Source organism: Somniosus microcephalus, chromosome 28 (assembly GCF_052327205.1).
Source record: "Somniosus microcephalus isolate GS21.2 chromosome 28, FLI_Smic_1.0, whole genome shotgun sequence".
Classification (NCBI taxonomy): domain Eukaryota; kingdom Metazoa; phylum Chordata; class Chondrichthyes; order Squaliformes; family Somniosidae; genus Somniosus; species Somniosus microcephalus.
The window spans coordinates 26,160,048-26,179,842 of NC_141014.1; positions in this window are offsets into that span (position 1 = coordinate 26,160,048).

Below are 19,795 nucleotides of genomic sequence, written 5' to 3' on the forward strand. Positions count from 1 at the left end.
ACCAGTCCTAACTCCCTCGCTGACGCCGTCTCCTCACTCTGAAGCTACTCTTGTGCATTCCTGCTTTCAGCTGGTGACGACCAGGACCCTGAGGCTGCCAGTGACAGCACCTCCAACCAGGAGGAGGAGGAGGAGCAAGCCGGACCTTCGGGGGAACAGTCACGTCCCGCAGGAGAGGAGGAAATGCTCGACACCTCCTCACTGGACGAGTGCCTGGAGGAACTGTCGCAGGGCAATGCAGCTTCTGGGACCAGTGGCGTCCAGCCACCCAGCAGCCGTGCGCGTGGCCCGCGGCCTTCCCCCCAAAGGGGGGAAGGATCAGAGGGGAGTGCTGCTGCTCGGCACACTCGCCGTCACCAACGCGGCAAGGGTCCCCTAGTTCGGCCCCCTCCTCCCCAGCGGGAGAGTCGCGACTCCAGTCCGGACACCTTCACTTCGGAGGAGGTGCGGAAGCTCGATCAGATGGCCGACGACTCGGACCGGCGCCACACGGAGCTCATGAGCGTGGTGGGGTGCATGCCTGAGGCCATCGAGTCGCTGGCGACCAGTGTGCGCGAGTTCGGGGCAGCAACTGCCGCGACTGGCCGCATGCTAACTGATGCCGTCAAGACCCTGGCGGATGTGATGCGCGCGCACACCAGGACCACAGGGCCACTCACTGCTGCCACACGCGCTGTCTCAGGCAGGCATCGCCAGGGCAGGCGCCGCGCTGGACCATCCCAGCAAGCCGGCCGTCGGCTGATTGCTGCGGATCCTGCAGTGCGGGCCCGGCCGAGTGCCACCGCGCCACAGCACCAGCCAGCGCATCCCAGACGCCAGCTGGCCCACATTGCGCCATCCGTCGCCGCCATTCCCCCTCTGGGGCGTCAAGGGCAAGCGGCTGCAGCTGATGGTGGCCAGGCTCAGGTGCGCCACTCAGGAGACGGCCCCTCGAGGCCCAAACGCCGTGTAGGCCGCCCCCCAGCGGCATCTGGCGGAAGGGCATCTGAGCCTCAGGCGCCTTCCCCCAGCCTCGCAGCAGCCACTGGGCAGAGCTTGCGAAGGAGCAGCAGGCAGGGCAGGGGAGGCAAAATGCTGGCCAAGGTCTCGCCCTCGCGGGCCACTCAGTAGAGGGTGTGGCCAGCTTTCCTTTAATATGGCGGTGGCCATCTTTATTTTGCCCATGGTTGTGCTTTTGGAGGGCTTTTTTTTTGCGTTAGGCCGACGTTGAGGCCCGGTTTCAATAAAGGTGGAGTGGCTCCTCCCCAGTTTGTGGGAGTGAGTCGTTTGTTGGGCTTTTTGTGGGGCCCGTTTATTGTTTTTGGGGATTCATGTGGGAAGGGCTTTTCATTTTTGTTTAATAAAAAATTATCTTTATTCATGCAGTCTCCATGGTTGTTCTTCTTAGTGTTTGTTGGCTTCGCCGGCTGAGGGCTTGCGGAGCGGCTGCATTCATCTTCCCTCATGGCCCCTGGCCATTCCCTGACAGGGGGCTTAGAAGTACCGTGTAATAAGGTGGCGTCGTGCGGCCCTTGGCCCTGGTCGCTCCCTCCTGGGAACGTACTCCTGCTCCTCCTCCTCCTCCTCCTCCTCATGCTCCTCCTGCTCCTCCTCCTGAGGTGCTGGTCCAACGTCAGGTGGCAGTGCCTGAGTCCTGCGGATAGCCAGGTTGTGTAGCATGCAGCAAACCACCACAAATTGGGAGACCCGGTCCGGCGAATACTGGCGAGCTCCTCCGGAGCGATCAAGGCAGCGGAACCGCTGCTTGAGGACCCCAATAGTTAGCTCGATGATGTTGCGGGTGGTTTGATGGCTCTCGTTGTAGGCCTCTTCAGCAGCGGTCCTGGGCGCGCGGAGCGGGGTCATGAGCCAGGTGCACAAAGGATAGCCTTTGTCCCCGAGTAGCCATCCTCTTGGGGGAGGCTGTGCCTGGAACATGTCATGCACAGTACTCTGCCGCAGGATAAAGGCATCGTGGCTGCTGCCTGGGAAGCTGGCATTGACTGCCATGATGCGCTGCTTGTGGTCACAGACCAGCTGCACATTCAGAGAATGGTAGCCCTTCCTGTTGCGATACTGCTCGCCATGCTCCAGAGGGGCCCGCAAAGCCACATGCGTACAGTCAATGGCGCCCTGCACCAAGGGGAATTCCCCGAGTCTGGAAAATCCCAATGCGCGCTGATGCTGGCTCTCCAGGGCCATGGGGAAGGAGATGAATTGGCTTCTCCTTCTGAACAGTGCTTCGGTCACCTGGCGGATGCAGCGATGCGCGCCGTACTGGGAGATGTTTGCTATGTCCCCAGCAGCGTATTGGAAGGAGCCGGTGGCATAGAAGTTCAATGCCACTGTCACCTTCACTTCCACCGACAGAGACGTCCTGCACCTGAGCTTTGGCCGCAGATCTCGGCGAAGCAGGTGGCAGATCTCTGCAATCACCCCCTTCCGGAATCGGAGCCTTTTAACACATCGCGCGGCACTCATGTTTAGGTAGGAGCGCTGCTGGCGGTATAGCCTGACTGGGTAAGGCCTACGTGGCCGACGCCTGTAGCCCCCTCTGCCTCTAGCCAGGGCTGCCCCTCTCACAATGCGTCTGCGAGCCCTACGGACATGGAGCTGCAGCTCCGCGTTGGCACCCCATGCAACCCCCATCAAATCCTGGCAAACACTCTAATTTCCAAATGGCCACTTGCAGCGCTGTTGCCTGAGTCCAAAAATACCTGGCTCTTGCTGCTTGAAACCAGTTAGCTATCCTCCTTGTTGTGTCTCCAGAAATGCGTTGCACAAGACTGTTTTCTGAAATAATGGATGGCCTTTATACTGGAGAGGACGTTCCCTTTAATTAGCGCCCCCCGGGGCCCGCGCTGGTTGTGTTGCGTTCCTTTTTCCAAACGCTCCGGCCGCCCGCCGCACAATGGGGCGGTCCGACTGAAGTTTGCAATCGGGGCGGCCAAAGGGCGTTGCACGAGGATGTGACGTCATTTTCTGCGCGCGCATCCGGGCGGGCGCTAAACTTTGCGCCGGCGCTAACGGGCAACTTAATTTGGGGCGGGGCGCAAACTGCGCTGCGCCCGGGCGCTACACGCATAGCGCCCGGAAATCACTTCTCTTAAGGCGCTAACTGCTGGCGCAAGCAACTGAAAATCTAGCCCTAAGTGCTTCATCCTGATTTCTGCACTTTGGGAGTTTTCATCACAAGCTGGGCAGACCAAGCCCTCGTAATATTCCGTGTCACTCAACAGGTCATGGTAATATTCGGTGTCATCCTGAGCTAGTCTAGCGAGAGGGCCTGCTACTTCTTCCTTACCCAACTGGACGTTAGCCGACTGTTGTTCCCTCCCTAGACATCTTTCCTGAAGAGACTTCTTTATGCGTTCATATTCATCCCACTCTTCCTGGGTTTCCTGCAAATCCTTCACTAATGACTTCAATACTTCCCCTTCCATCGGAGATTGATTGATCGGGCTATTCAATCCTTCTACTGGAGCATCTGTTTCAACATTCTGTTGTTCCCATTGACGTGATTCAGCGTACTTTTGGCATCCCAGTAAAATCCATGTTGCACCCTCAGCTATATCCGTAACTTTTGAGAGCTCCGAACTCCTTCCCTCTGAAGATTGAAGCTCGTGTTCAGATTGTTCCCATTGCAGAGTCTTGTCCCTCAACATATGAAGGAGTTGGCTGACCGTTAACTCTTCCACGGGAACACTGTGAATCAGAGTCTTCTCCATTTAATCCACCTTTTCCTCCAATGCTTTCACCTTCTTTTCCTCTTGGACTTTGGCTTTCAGCGCTCGGAGAAGTTGTGCCATGATGCTATCTAGCTCTTGTGCCATGATGCTCTCTAGCTCATGTCTTACAGTCTCTGTGTTTCTTACAGTTTCCTTTTCTTCCACTGAAAGGATTCCCAGTTGACTCTGTTCTTCAAGTTGTTGAACCTCGGTCATTGCCGCCTCATATTTTGGGTCATGTCTTGGGTTTCCTTCAATAATTTTCTGAGTTCTTGGACATCTTGCCTTTCATGTTCTGCCATGTCTTTCACCTCTAATTTCTCATCTATGGATGGAACTTCTACCGATGAGTCTGTCTTGGCCTTGAGCTCATCAAGAATTTCCTGCAGCCTTTGGACTTCTTGCTCATGTTCAACCTTTAGTTGCTCATATGCTTCTACTGAAACTAGCTTTTCGGAGGTTGCCGAGTTAACCCCCTCCAGAATTGTAGCCTGGGCCTGTTCATACTGTTCTTTCAACTTCTCACACTCTGCTTGTAAGGAGTCGTAGAGAAGAACTGGAATAAAATCCTGGCTTCCTGAAGATTCCTCTTCATTTGCTTCTTTTGCGATTTTCTGTTGGAGTTCAGCCAAGGCTGCTATGCTATCTGCCTCTCGAAGTCTCACTGCCATCAAATCTTCTTTATTCTTGCAGTCTATCTCAGCCATTTTCCCTTTACTTTCATTTAACTGAGTGAGTAGTCCCTTATTCTGGGCTGAGAGATATTGCACCTTCTCCTGTAGACCATTGCACTCCTTCTCTGTTCGACCTAGCTGGTTACTACTGATTTGGTTCTGTGTTTCAAGTTCCAACATCCTTTGCTTAGCTTCTTTCAGTTTCGCCCCTATAAGCTCCTCTTGCAACATGGCCACATTATTCTCATCAGGTAAAGAAGCGTTTCTCTTTTCTATGCCCAAGATTTTTTTCTGCATCTCTTTAAGTGCACACTGCGATTCAGCTTCTCTTAACCTTGCCTGCACTAGCTCCGTCTCCAATTGCAGAACAAAATCCTCAGTGTAGCGTGGGTTGCCTTTATGCTGTATCTCTAGATCATGCAAATATTCTAACTCCTGAACATCATAAGGGAGATGTGATCGGTAATTGGTCACGATGGCTCTATGGTCGCTCTCTGCTTGAGCCAGCAGGTTCTGTTGTCTTTCCAGACTCTCCCATTCGGTGTCATAGAACTTTTTCATTGTTTTCATCTCTTGTACGAGACGGTAACTCAATTGTTCTAATTGTTGTCGTACTTTGAGATAACGTTGAGTTCGAGCCCGGTGTTCCTCCGTAATGCATATGTCTGTAACTTGAACAGACTCAAAATTCTCTGTCTTTATACACGCCATCGTTTTTCCAACCTTAGTCAGTGAGTTCATGTTAACCTTGTTTTTCATACTTGGGCTGGACTTATCGTCTTCCGGCTCAGAGTCTGAGCTGCTTGTCTGCACCGAGTCCTCACTCGTCATTGCTTGTAGGTAGTGCCATTCCATGTCTATTTTCTTGATCCACTCCCGTCCTAGAAGTGGTGGTCCTCCCTCAGGTAGTACGTATAAGTTCATTCTTGGGTGTTCTTTACCCCTATCTCTCACCTTGACTCTTATCTTTCCCATGGGGTATACTTTATGCCCCGTGTATGTCTGCAATACGAACTTGGTATCTCTTAAGGGTATATGTGAGAAGAGCCGGTGGTAATCCCTTCGATTTATGACTGATACAGCTGATCCAGTGTCCAACTCCATTTTCACTTGGATTCCAGCTATTTTTAGCATGACCCAGATAGTTTGTAGGTCAGCTTCCTTACTCACATTATGAATTCTCAGACTACCCAGCTCCTGGCCGTTTGGGTCTGAGTCTGAATTCTGTTCGTCTGAACTCTTCTCAGCCACCTTGTGTACCTTGTTGTACTTTTCCTGTGATGGCTTCCTTTGGTTGTTGGTCTTCTTCCCTGACCGGCATACCTTAGCGATGTGACCCAGTTTGCCACATTTCCTACATTCCTGGTTCTTAAACCAGCATTGGTTCTGATCGTGTGTTGTCTTCCCACAGCGATAGCATTTTGTTATACTCGAGGTAATTTGGTCCACACCGAGTGCCGCTGCCTTTAGCTGCATTTCCGCAGTTCCTTTCGCTGCGGCTTCGTGCGATGCTGCTATAAGGACAGCCCTGTCAAGTGTAAGGTCGTTCTCTTCGAGTAATCGCTTTTGCGTCCCTTCCTTGGACAGTCCGCATACGAACTTGTCTCGCAATGCCTCTGTCAGATTCCCTTCAAACTGGCAGTATTTCGCTAGTCTACGCAGTTCGACCAAGTATTCCGCGTTGCTTTCGTCTTTCCGTTGCGTTCTCGCATAGAATTTGAATCGTTCAGCCAACATCAACGGTGTGGGGTTCAAGTGATCCTTCAGAACAGCCACTATCTCATCGAAAGTCTGATCCGCCGGTTTAGCTGGTGATAGTAGATGCTTCAAGAGCCCGTATGTCTTTGCGCCCATCGAGTTTAGCAACGTTATAGCTTTGTCGTCTTCTTCTATTTTGTTGGCCTCACAATAGATCTCAATGCGTTCCACGTACGTGGCCCAGTCTTCTATCTCCGAATTAAAATCGTTGATGTTACCACGATTAGGCATCTTCCTCTCTTTGGGAACAACACAAGTATTTCTTTAAATTATTATTTCTTTTTTTTTTCTAAGATGGCGGTTTTCCCGCGAAAATGGCGGTTTCCCGCTCTTATCTTCTCTCCCCGCCCACTTCAATGGCGGTTTCCCGCTTCTGTCTTCTTCCCCCTTCTAATGGCGGCTTCCCGCGTTTCTTCCCTGGCGGGAGGGGTACACTTTCCCCACGGGCGACGGCCGCTGGCTTTCAGGTTCACAGCCTGCGCGTCGGCTTCAAGGCTTTCCCTTTTTTTTTAATTTTATGGCAGGGCGACCGGCTCTGGGTACCGCGTTGACGGCGAACAGGTTCAGCCGCTGGGCTGGCTCTCGCACAGTTCCCCTTGCTCGGCTCTGTCTCTCTCCCGCTCGCTCGGCTCTACCGGCGCTGGGTACACCCCGTTGACGGAGGACAGTTCAGCCGCTGGACTGGCTCTCGCACAGTTCCCCTTGCTCGGCTCTGCCTCTCTCCCGCTCGCTCGGCTCTACCGGCGCTGGTTACACCCCGTTGACGGAGGACAGTTCAGCCGCTGGACTGGCTCTCGCGCAGTCTCTCTTGGTCGGCTCTGCCTCTCCCGCTCGCTCGGACCCCAATCGCGCCTCCCAGCCCTCTCGCAGTCCGGTGCTTCTCTCCCCGGCTGCGGCTGAGTTTCTCTCTTCCCGCGCCTACGCTCCCGGTCGCAGCGCTTCGTGGCTTCGGTCACCGCCCGGCTTTTCCCGCCGGTCGCGGTCTCTCACGACGCCGTTGGACCCGACTTTTTGTCCGGCTCCTTTTCCCCCTCGACCGTGGTCGAGTACCCAGCCCTTATCCTCCGGCTATTCTTTTCACTTTCCCTTACTCACAGTCACCGTGGCAGAAGGGACAGTCAGTGCCTGTTGCTGATGGAAGTTTTTGTCGCTAAAGTCTTCCTCCTTTCTATTGCTGCAGCCTTGAGTTTTCTCCCAGCCGAATGACGAGGGCGGTTGCCTCTTTTCGACGCTCTTTCGTTGCTTTGAAAATATTGTTGCCGCAGGGTACGATCGGACTCGTCGCCACTGTAAAGTCTGTGGGTTGTGCAGTTAATTACGACACAGACTTCAGGAGTAACATACAACAAGACTTTACTATTCGAAGGTCAGGGCGAATCTGCCCTATAAATCATGCCACAGCACTTATATACCAGTGTGGTCACCGTCGGTATTACCGTATACAGAAGCCAAACAAGTAGTGCCACACCTAAAATAGTTCTCTTAAAGGTGAACGGTTACATACAATAGTCTCTTAAAGGTAGACGGTTACATACACTACATCTAAGGTACCATCTTTTGGATTAGATGTTAGACTGAGGTCCTTTCTGCTCTCTCAGGTGGATGTAAAAGATCCCGCAGCACTATTTTGATAGAAGAGCAGAGGAGTTCTCCCCTGGTGGCCTGGCCAATATTTATCCCTCAACCAACATCGCTAAAAACAGATGATCTGGTCATTATCACATTGCTGTTTGCGGGAGCTTGCTGTGCGCAAATTGGCTGCCGCGTTTCCTACATTACAACAGTGCCACACTTCAAAAGTGCTTCGGGATGCCCTGGGGTCATGAAAGGTGCTATATAAATGCAAGTTATTTTCTAATCAAGCCATGGAGACCTGATGTGAACAACGCACTCTGTGCAAAAGTCACTTTGAAAGACCGTAGAAGGTTGCATTGTTCCGCTGCCAATCCCCCACATACGCAATCTCCAGGCCGATCGAGGATATAACAGGGCGGTTCAGCCCCAGGCTTGGCGACTGCTTCAGAGAAGGAAAATTATGGAGCAGCGCAAACCAATGGCGATGGTGAATCTGCAGTCTGTTTTACACCCAGCCCAACATTCCTTCCCCATGAAGACAACGTTAACAAATATATATTATGGGGCATTTGGGGCCTATGACAAAAACCAGTTTCATGTCCGGAGTCTCCTGGGAACTGTAAGTCTGGAGTGAGAGACTGTTGTAAAGATTGATATCAACTGCTTACGGATGAAGGAACCGGCTGCACCTTCAATGGTCTGAGGGTTTAGCAGCCAGACGTCGGGTGTGATTCTGCACCGGATTTTATTTGTTGTAAATTAAAATTGTAACTCAGTTTGGAACCTGAAATGAACTTGAGTGTGGCATGTTGGCATTTTTGGCTAGCGAAACAACTAGGAGTGAGGGGAGAGCGCAGGGTGCACTGGGCAACCAGGAGTGAAGGGAGAGTGCAGGGTGTCCTGGTCAACTAGGAGTGAAGGGAGAGTGCATGGTGCACTGGGCATCTAGGAGTGAAGGGAGAGTGCAGGGTGCACTGGGCAACTAGGAGTGAAGGGAGAGTGCAGGGTGCACTGGGTAACTAGGAGTGAAGGGAGAGCGCAGGGTGCACTGGGTAACTAAGAGTGAAGGGGGAGTGCAGGGTGCACTGTGTAACTAGGAGTGAAGGGAGAGTGCAGGGTGTACTGGGCATCTAGGAGTGAAGGGACAGTGCAGGGCGCACTGGGTAACTAGGAGTGAAGGGAGAGTGCAGGGTGCACTGGGCAACTAGGAGTGAAGGAAGAGTGCAGGGTGCACTGGGCAACTAGGAGTGAAGGGAGAGTGCAGGGTGCACTGGGCAACTAGGAGTGAAGGGAGAGTGCAGGGTGTACTGAGCAACTAGGAGTGAAGGGAGAGTGCAGGGTGCACTGGGCAACTAGGAGTGAAGGGAGAGTGCATCATGCACTGGGCAACTAGGAGTGAAGGAAGAGTGCAGGGTGCACTGGGCAACTAGGAGTGAAGGGAGAGTGCAGGGTGCACTGGGCAACTAGGAGTGAAAGGAGAGTGCAGCGTGCACTGGGCAACTAGGAGTGAAGGAAGAGTGCAGGGTGCACTGGGCAACTACGAGTGAAGGGAGAGTGCAGGGTGCACTGGACAACTCAGAGTGAAGGGGGAGTGCAGGGTGCACTGTGTAACTGGGAGTGAAGGGAGAGTGCAGGGTGTACTGGGCATCTAGGAGTGAAGGGACAGTGCAGGGTGCACTGGGTAACTAGGAGTGAAGGGAGAGTGCAGGGTGCACTGGGCAACTAGGAGTGAAGGAAGAGTGCAGGGTGCACTGGGCAACTAGGAGTGAAGGGAGAGTGCAGGGTGCACTGGGCAACTAGGAGTGAAGGGAGAGTGCAGGGTGTACTGAGCAACTAGGAGTGAAGGGAGAGTGCAGGGTGCACTGGGCAACTAGGAGTGAAGGGAGAGTGCATCATGCACTGGGCAACTAGGAGTGAAGGAAGAGTGCAGGGTGCACTGGGCAACTAGGAGTGAAGGGAGAGTGCAGGGTGCACTGGGCAACTAGGAGTGAAGGGAGAGTGCAGCATGCACTGGGCAACTAGGAGTGAAGGAAGAGTGCAGGGTGCACTGGGCAACTACGAGTGAAGGGAGAGTGCAGGGTGCACTGGACAACTCAGAGTGAAGGGAGAGTGCAGGGTACACTGGGTAACTAGGAGTGAAGGGAGAGTGCAGGGTGCACTGGATAACTAGGACTGAAGGGAGAGTGCAGGGTGCACTGGGCAACTAGGAGTGAAGGGAGAGTGCAGGGTGTACTGGGTAACTAGGAGTGAAGGGAGAGTGCAGGTTGCACTGGGCAACTAGGAGTGAAGTGAGAGTGCAGGGAGCACTGGGCATCTAGGAGTGAAGGGAGAGTGCAGGGTGCACTGGGCAACTAGGAGTGAAGGGAGAGTGCAGGGTGTACTGGGTAACTAGGAGTGAAGGGAGAGTGCAGGTTGCACTGAGCAACTAGGAGTGAAGGGAGAGTGCAGGGTGCACTGGGCAACTAGGAGTGAAGGGAGAGTGCAGGGTGCACTGGGCAACTAGGAGTGAAGGGAGAGTGCAGTGTGCACTGGATAACTAGGACTGAAGGGAGAGTGCAGGGTGCACTGGGCAACTAGGAGTGAAGGGAGAGTGCAGGGTGTACTGGGTAACTAGGAGTGAAGGGAGAGTGCAGGTTGCACTGGGCAACTAGGAGTGAAGTGAGAGTGCAGGGAGCACTGGGCATCTAGGAGTGAAGGGAGAGTGCAGGGTGCACTGGGCAACTAGGAGTGAAGGGAGAGTGCAGGGTGTACTGGGTAACTAGGAGTGAAGGGAGAGTGCAGGTTGCACTGAGCAACTAGGAGTGAAGGGAGAGTGCAGGGTGCACTGGGCAACTAGGAGTGAAGGGAGAGTGCAGGGTGCACTGGGCAACTAGGAGTGAAGGGAGAGTGCAGTGTGCACTGGGCAACTAGGAGTGAAGGGAGAGTGCATCATGCACTGGACAACTTGGACTGAAGGGAGAGTGCAGGGTGCACTGGGCAACTAGGAGTGAAGGAAGAGTGCATGGTGTACTGGGCATCTAGGAGTGAAGGGAGAGTGCAGGGTGCACTGGACAACTAGGAGTGAAGGAAGAGTGCAGGGTGCACTGGGCATCTAGGAGTGAAGGGAGAGTGCAGGGTGCACTGGGTGACTAGGAGTGAAGGGAGAGTGCAGGGTGCACTGGGCATCTAGGAGTGAAGGGAGAGTGCAGGGTGCACTGGGTAACTAGGAGTGAAGGGAGAGTGCAGGGTGCACTGGGTAACTAGGAGTGAAGGGAGAGTGCAGGGTGTACTGGGTAACTAGGAGTGAAGGGAGAGTGCATGGTGCACTGGGCATCTAGGAGTGAAGGGAGAGTGCAGGGTGCACTGGACATCTAGGAGTGAAGGGAGAGTGCAGGGTGTACTGGGCAACTGGGAGTGAAGGGAGAGTGCAGGGTGTACTGGGCATCTAGGAGTGAAGGGAGAGTGCAGGGTTTACTGGGCATCTAGGAGTGAAGGGAGAGTGCAGGGCATACTGGGCAACTAGGAGTGAAGGGAGAGTGCAGGTTGCACTGGGCAACTAGGAGTGAAGGGAGAGTGCATCATGCACTGGACAACTCAGAATGAAGGGAGAGTGCATCATGCACTGGGCAACTAAGAGTGAAGGGAGAGTGCAGGGTGTACCGGGTAACTAGGAGTGAAGGGAGAGTGCATCATGCACTGGGTAACTAGGAGTGAAGGGAGAGTGCAGGGTGCACTGGGTAACTAGGAGTGAAGGGAGAGTGCAGGGTGCACTGGGTAACTAGGAGTGAAGGGAGAGTGCAGGGTGCACTGGGTAACTAGGAGTGAAGGGAGAGTTGAGGGTGCACTGGCCATGTAGGAGTGAAGGGAGAGTGCAGGGTGCACTGGGTAACTAGGAGTGAAGGGAGAGTGCAGGGTGCACTGGGTAACTAGGAGTGAAGGGAGAGTTGAGGGTGCACTGGCCATGTAGGCGTGTAGGGAGAGTGCAGGGTGCACTGGGCAACTAGGAGTGAAGGGAGAGTGCAGGGTGCACTGGGTAACTAGGAGTGAAGGGAGAGTGCAGGGTGCACTGGGCATCTAGGAGTGAAGGGAGAGTGCAGGGTGCACTGGGCATCTAGCAGTGAAGGGAGAGTGCAGGGTGCACTGGGCATCTAGGAGTGAAGGGAGAGTGCAGGGTGCACTGGGCAACTAGGAGTGAAGGGAGAGTGCATCGTGCACTGGACAACTAGGAGTGAAGGGAGAGTGCATCATGCACTGGGTAACTAGGAGTGAAGGGAGAGTGCAGGGTGCACTGGGCATCTAGGAGTGAAGGGAGAGTGCAGGGAGCACTGGGCAACTAGGAGTGAAGGGAGAGTGCATCGTGCACTGGACAACTAGGAGTGAAGGGAGAGTGCATCATGCACTGGGTAACTAGGAGTGAAGGGAGAGTGCAGGGTGCACTGGGCAACTAGGAGTGAAGGGAGAGTGCAGTGTGCACTGGACAACTAGGAGTGAAGGGAGAGTGCAGGGTGCACTGGGCAACTAGGAGTGACGGGAGATTGGAGGGTGCACTGGGCAACTAGGAGTTTAGGGAGAGTGCAGGGTGCACTGGGCAACCAGGAGTGAAGGGAGAGTGCAGGGTGCACTGGGCATCTAGGAGTGAAGGGAGAGTGCAGGGTGCACTGGGCAACTAGGAGTGAAGGGAGAGTGCAGGGTGCACTAGACAACTAGGAGTGAAGGGAGAGTGCAGGGTGCACTGGACAACTAGGAGTGAAGGGAGAGTGCAGGGTGCACTGGGCAACTAGGAGTGAAGGGAGAGTGCAATGTGCACTGGGCAACTAGGAGTGAAAGGAGAGTGCAGTGTGCACTGGACAACTAGGAGTGAAGGGAGAGTGCAGGGTGCACTGGGCAACTAGGAGTGAAGGGAGAGTGCAGGGTGCACTGGGTAACTAGTAGTGAAGGGAGAGTGCAGGGTGCACTGGGTAACTAGGAGTGAAGGGAAAGTGCAGGGTACACTGGGCAACTAGGAGTGAAGGGAGAGTGCAGGGTTTCCTGGGTAACTAGGAGTGAAGGGAGAGTGCAGGGTGCACTGGACAACTCGGAGTGAAGGGAGAGTGCAGGATGCACTGGGCAGCTAGGAGTGAAGGGAGAGTGCAGGATGCACTGGGCAACTAGGAGTGAAGGGAGAATGCAGGGTGCACTGGGCAACTAGGAGTGAAGGAAGGGCCCAGGGTGTCCTGGTCATCTAGGAGTGAAGGGAGAGTGCAGTGTGCACTGGGCAACTAGGAGTGAAGGGAGAGTGCAGTGTGCACTGGGGAACTAGGAGTGAAGGGAGAGTGCAGGGTGCACTGGGCAACTAGGAGTGAAGGGAGAGTGCAGGATGCACTGGGCAACTAGGAGTGAAGGGAGAGTGCAGGGTGCACTGGGTAACTAGGAGTGAAGGGAGAGTGCAGGATGCACTGGGCATCTAGGAGTGAAGGGAGAATGCAGGGTGCACTGGGCAACTAGGAGTGAAGGGAGAGTGCAGGGTGCACTGGGCAACTAGGAGTGAAGGAAGGGCCCAGGGTGTCCTGGTCATCTAGGTGTGAAGGGAGAGTGCAGGGTGTCCTGGTCATGTAAGATCTACGTGAGTTCTGTGGGGGCAAGAATCTGAGCGATTGCAGCTTCTGGATCTGATAGAGGGAATGTGGTTTGCTTACAGCGAGCGTAGCCAGATCACTACCCTAAACATTGATCACAGGCTATCACATAGAATGCAGTGGAAAAGTTCCACAAACAACAATGGGATAAGGAGCAGATAATATCTTTTAGTGATGTTGGTTGAGGGATCATTATTGGCCTGGACACTGGGGAGAACTCCCCCTGCTCTTCTTCAAAATAGTGCCACGGGATCTTTTACGCCCACCTGAGAGAGCAGACGGGGCCTCGGTTTAACGACTCATCCAAATTACTGCACCTCCGACAGTGCGGCACTCCCTCAGTACCGCACTGGAGTGTCAGCCTGGAGTCTCTGGAGAGGGTCGTGAACCCACAACCTTCTGACACAGAGGCAAGAATGCTACTCCCTGAGTCACGGCTGACACTGTGGTAGGCCGCAATATCATCGCACCAACAGGGGAAGGCCTCGTGAACCAAAAGGCCTTTGCTCCTTATTTTTATAATTGCAAGCACCAATTATGGAACCAATCCATTCCCAATCTCCTCCACAAAAAATAAAGACCGAAAAGAACAGGGGAACGGGAATCAAGTTACCAAAGCAACACATTGAGTTGTGAAATAGAAACTTGGGCAATTGGAATTAAGAACTGCATCTCATTGAACGGCACTTTCAGAGAATGCAAAAACTCATCACTGGGTTTGCTAATTTACATAGTGTTTAGCATAATTGCAATTTGTTATGGACTACAGGGAGGAAATAATTTAATTATTGTTTTACATTGTCAGAAGTGACAGTGCTTTCGTGCAAGTAAAAATTAATCAACGAGATTGGGAAATTTAATTTATGGCAAGTTTTTTTTAATGTCTAAACTGAAACTAAGTCTAGCCTCTCCCTGAATTGTGCTTTCTTGTTTCACCAACATCATGAATTAAGTTCTTTTTAAAAAAGTAAAGGCGTGCACCTACCTATCACTTCAGCGTAGCTGTCAGAACCTCCAAATGTTTCATAATGAGCCACTTTTAAAGACAGTTCTATGTAGGCAAATGTGGCAGAGCTGGAAGACCTCACTCCTGAGGCCTACAGGTTACTGATCCGTACTTGAGAAATTACACAAGACACACGAGTTCCATATTTAAGATTTTATTGTCCTTAAGACAGATTCAAACCCCCTATCACTATTGCTATGAATCCGAGCAGTCCACCAACAATGGTACAAGAGATCATACATACAACCACCAGCGGATGATCAGTCCAGCGTTGATTGTAGGTCCTCATAGTCGAGATGACTCCCAGGCCACCTCCTTCTGACTGAAGCCTGATCCTCGTAGTCGAGATGACTGGCCAGCCCACCTCCTTCCGACTACAGCGCTGATATCTTTTAGTCACTGTCTTTTTTACAGCTGTTGTTCTTCTCCACAAATTTCCATCATGCAGGCTGTGAGGGGGGCGATCCTTCAATGTTTGGCTTAAGTTGTCTGAGCTGTCAATCTCTCAAACATACACATCTTGTGTCGGCCGACCGTTGTTATTTGCAGATGTGGGCGGCTGACCATTTGGCCACAGTACACATTGTGCAAAACTCGTTAACTCGTGTCCTGTTTTGCAGAACTCCCAAGGTCTGTCTCCTCCCTTCAGCACCAGATGTCTCGTTCCATGACCCCGGGGCCCCAAGGCCGTTCACACCATTTGCCTGAAGATGTCCCTTTCTTTGTAACGCCCAACCGTTTGTTCCTGCTCAGGGTCTGTCACTTCCTTAACTGATTAACAGCTTGCAGCCTTCACAGCTCACAGTCGCCGCAGTTTATTTTACATTTGTTCAGCAGAAAGTCTCTCAAGGAATGCTGGTACATTAAGTTTGGTCAACTTTTAAGTTTGGTCACATTACAGCAAACTTCTACAGCAAAGGATTACAGCGCATGCTTATTTTCTTACAGAGCACAGAAAGATCCCACAAATTGCAATGATGTGAATGGCCACTTCATCAGTTTTAGGTGGTGCTGGTTGAGGGTGGAATATTGGCCAAGACACTAGTGGAAATGCGTGCTCTTCAACTAGTTTAACACTCATCTGTACAGCAGATAGATGGGGCCTCGGTTTAAGACCTCACTCAAAGGATGGCAGCACAGACAACACAGCTTGCTGTGGCGCGAGTTCCAGATTTCCACTGCCCTTTGTGTGAAGAAGTGCTTCCTGACTTCACCTCTCAATGGCCCAGCTCTAATTTTAAGGTTATGCCCCCTTGTTCTGGACTTCTCCACCAAAGGAAATAGTTTCTCTCTATCTACCCTATCAACCTCTTTAATAATCTTAAACACCTCAATTAGATCACCCCTTAATCTTCTATGCTCGAGGGAATACAAGCCTAATCTATGCAACCTGTCCTCATAATTTAACCCTTCTAGCCTCGGTATAATCCTGGTAGACATTTGCGAGTCTTCCTCAGCCCTTCAGACAACTCCAACAGCCAGAAACAAAGACCTTGGCCCCTTTTTTTCTTCCCTCCCACACGGCAGCTGTCCTTCACTCTGCCAGCGCAATTCACACCTCATCTAGAGCCATCCTTTGTTCCTTGACCTGTTCCATTACCACCTCCTCTCGCCTTGAATATCTCTTAATGTAACGGCTTCAGCGGCACTTCCCTCTGCTCGCTGCCTGAGGGCGGTTTTTGAGGCTTCGGTGCGCTGCTGCCGTGCCTTTGGGCCCCTCTCCTCACCTGTTTCTCGAGTAATTGTTCTCATCAGAGTAATCAGGCTAGTTAATAAAGTTGTTCGGTTTTGTCCCTGTTTTGTCTCTATGCCTCTGGCCTCACCTGTGTCTTGTTAATGTATTTGTCTCCTGTCTCATTTGATTAATTATGTCATGTGACCACTCTGGCCTGTATTTAAGCTTCCTGTTTCCTGTCCTCTTTGCTCAGTCCTGGGTTTGCCTGCCTGCAGGTAGCAGCTCTCTTGAGTCGCTCTATGTTTTCGAGTTTCAAGGAATCCCCTTTCGAGTGTGACTATGTCTCTGTGTTTTCGAGTCTCAAGTGAATCTCCTTTCGAGTGTTACCCTGTCTCTATGTTCTCGAGTATCAAGTGAAGCATCTTTCGAGTTCTACCCGGTCTCGAGTCCTTGGATAGGTTTCCTGCGCTTAGGTCCACTACCGAAAACCCTAGCATAACGGCCCCGTGACACTTAATGTCTCTCAATGTCTCTTTATCTCTCCTGCTTTCTATCCTATCACTGACCTTCCATTTTGTTCTTTCATCCCCTCCCCCTTTTCCCAGCCCCTAAACTTGCTTTCCATTTCCTGCTTTTTTCCAGTTCTGATGAAAGTTCATTGACCTGAAACGTTAACTTTGTTTTTCTCTCTCCACGGATGCTGCCTGGCCTGCTGAGTTTTTCCAGCGTTTTCTGTTGTTATTTCGACCTTATTCATGAGTCCTGTGTAGGTTTGTCACTCCGTGGTTGTTTGTCTCGTCCTGCTTATGATGGAGAACCTGTTCCATAATGTAACTGCGTAGGAAATGGGGAGTCTAGAACTAGGGGTCACAGTCCCAGAATAAGGCATCGGTCATTTAGGACTTAGACAAAGAGAAATTTCTTCACTCAGAGGGTGGTGAATCTTTGGAATTCTCTACCCCAGAGGGCTGTGGAGGCTCAGTCGTTGAGTATATTCAAGACAGAGATCGATAGATTTTTGGATATTAAGGGAATCAATGGGTATGGGGATAGGGCAGGAAAGTGGAGTTGAGGTCAAAGATCAGCCATGATCTTATTGAATGGCGGAGCAGGCTCGAGGGGCTAAATGGCCTAATACTGCTTCTATTTCTTATGTTCCTATGTTTTTATGAATTCCCAACATCAGGAGAACCGGTACCTCACAGCATAGGATTACACAGAATTACACAGGCTATACAGCACAGAAACAGGCCATTCAGCCCAACCAGTCCATACTGGCGTTTATGCTCCACTCGAGCCTCCTCCTGTCTTTCCTCATCTAACTCTATCAGCATAACCCTCTTTTCCCTTCTCCCTCATATGCTTATCTAGTCGCCCCTGTAAGAATTTGCAATAATTTACAGTTCTGAAGATTAATTTTTTTGATTAAAGAATCCCTGGGTGATGTGCCTTTAAATTTCCAGGGATAAAAATGGCCATCAGACCGCATGGCCGAAGACAAAAGGACTTGGAAGCAGCTTGTGTGTGTGTGTCTGTGAAAAAGGGGTGATCAAAGATGGCTGCCTGACCTCGTGTCAGGACACAGAGACAATCGACATGAAAAAGGAGGATCAAAGATGGCTGACTAAACTGCCAATCAAAGGCAGTTCGGGGAGTTCCCTCCCTGCAGAGACAATCGATGTTTGTTTACAGGAACTTCAGACTTCGGTTTCGGGTGACAACAGAACAATGGCCTTCTGTTTACACTCCTCCCAAGCTGTTTACATAGTAATATAGCTCCATTCAAAACCCATCAGGATGAATGGAAATGGTTCAATAGCCCATCACACACAATGAAGACACATCCAAACTGCAGCTTTACATTCAAAGCGCAGCACAGAAGAGACATTTGAACTAAGAAAAGGAACAGTTTAAAATGAATGGGTTTGTATGAATCACCCATTACTGGACAATGGGGCAGTTGGATCCCTTTTGTTTTAGCCCAGAAACCTCCGGAGCTGGGCGGACCCCAAATGGGGGTATAAAAGATAGCTTCCCAGAAGCTCTTTTGCTCTCTGGCCTTGCCTCCGTGTGCCTCTACAGCGTGGGAGTCTGCCTGTGGAAGCGAAACACCAGCAGTTTACTTTTAAAACACTGGGGTGTTTTTCACTTCGGGGCAGTGAAGATCTAAGTTCGCAGGGCACGGAGCTGGCATTGCAGTGGTGAGCATATATTTTTCTGGCCTTCCACAAGGCAACTTAGGATAGGAATAGGGTTGGGAGTAAAGTGGGAATTTCATTAGAATTGTGCTTTTAGTCGATTTCCTTCATTGTGTCCGTTTTTCCTCCCCTATTTAAGTAAGACAGTGTTGCACCTAGCAGAGAAGTGGTACAGTGAACACTGGATTCGGTATTTTAAACCTGTATTAAAAAGGGAGTAGCTGTTTTAAAGTACTGTATTTAAAACTGTATTAAAAGGGGTGTTGCACCAAGCAAAGGAGTGCTGTGGTGAACGCTATTAGCTGTTTTAAAGTAACTGTATTAAAGTGCTGTGTTTTTAAGTAAAAGCACTAAGCTAAGGTGCTGCAGTGAGTAAAGGGTCTTTTAAGTAAAAAGTACTGGTTTAAAATAAAAGCAGTGTTGCACTGAGCAAGGAGCCCTCTAGTGGACACTGAGTGTACTGCGTGTATTAATCAAAGGAGAGTTGCACTGAGTAGGGAGCCCTCTAGTGGACACTAAGTGTACTGCGTTTAAGCAAAAGTGTTGTACCAGGCATAAGAGCCATATCGATTATTTTAAGTTGTTTCTTTCTTTTGTTTTCAATAAATACTGCTCTGTTTTGCACCCAAACCACGAGTCACATTGTTTTCTGTCTACATCGCCACTGAATAAGTCCGGGGGTCAGAACTCAGGAATAGGGGAGCGCTTCGAAACCGCAAGGGGGTCCCTGGAGCAGCTCAGAGGCTTCTGACTGGCCAGAGACAAATAACCCCAGCCCCGCTAGCGTGTGCTAATTCCGTACACCCCTTTAAATGCGCCTATACTATTCGCTTCAACCACTCCCTGTGGTAGCGAGTTCCACATTCTCACCACTCTCTGGGTAAAGAAGATTCTTCTGAATTCCCCATTGGATTTCTTGGTGACTATCTTATATTGATGGCCTTTAGTTATGCTCTTCCCCACAAGTGGAAACATTCTCTCTGTATCCACTCTACCAAAACCTTTCACAATTTTAAAGACCTCTATTAGGTCACCCCTCAGCCTTCTCTTTTCAAGAGAAAAGAGACCCAGCCTGTTCATCCTTTCCTGATAGGTATACCCTCGCATTTCTGGTATCATCCTTGGTTAGCACTAGTTGGATGGAAATGGGACATTAGTATATAACTGGGGCAAACTGCACAGTATTGCAGTCCGTACACTTCAAGCACATGCTAATTTGTTAATTGTTTGCAGTTAGTTTAACATCTCATTAACCACTATTAGTGCCTAATCATGAGTGTCAATGTCATATGTTGAAGTTGTATAAACAGTTCTTCATTGTCTTATTACTGTAAACAGAGTGAAAAGTTAACTCGGAGCACTGGCAGAGTTCCCTTCACATTCTCTTATGCCCTGGGCGCTCGGGATAGCGCACTCCAAGTTAAGTTCCTTTTACTCCCTCCCCGCCCCTTCTTAGGGTCGCTAGCCCTCCAGGATTGGTCTCCGGGAATTAAAGATTAATCTCCAGGACACCGCCGCGGGAAACCCCCGGGTGAAAGATCATAGAGGTTTTGAAAAAATATTCCTTTTTGTGTATCATAGAATCATAGAGTTGTCACAGCACGGAAA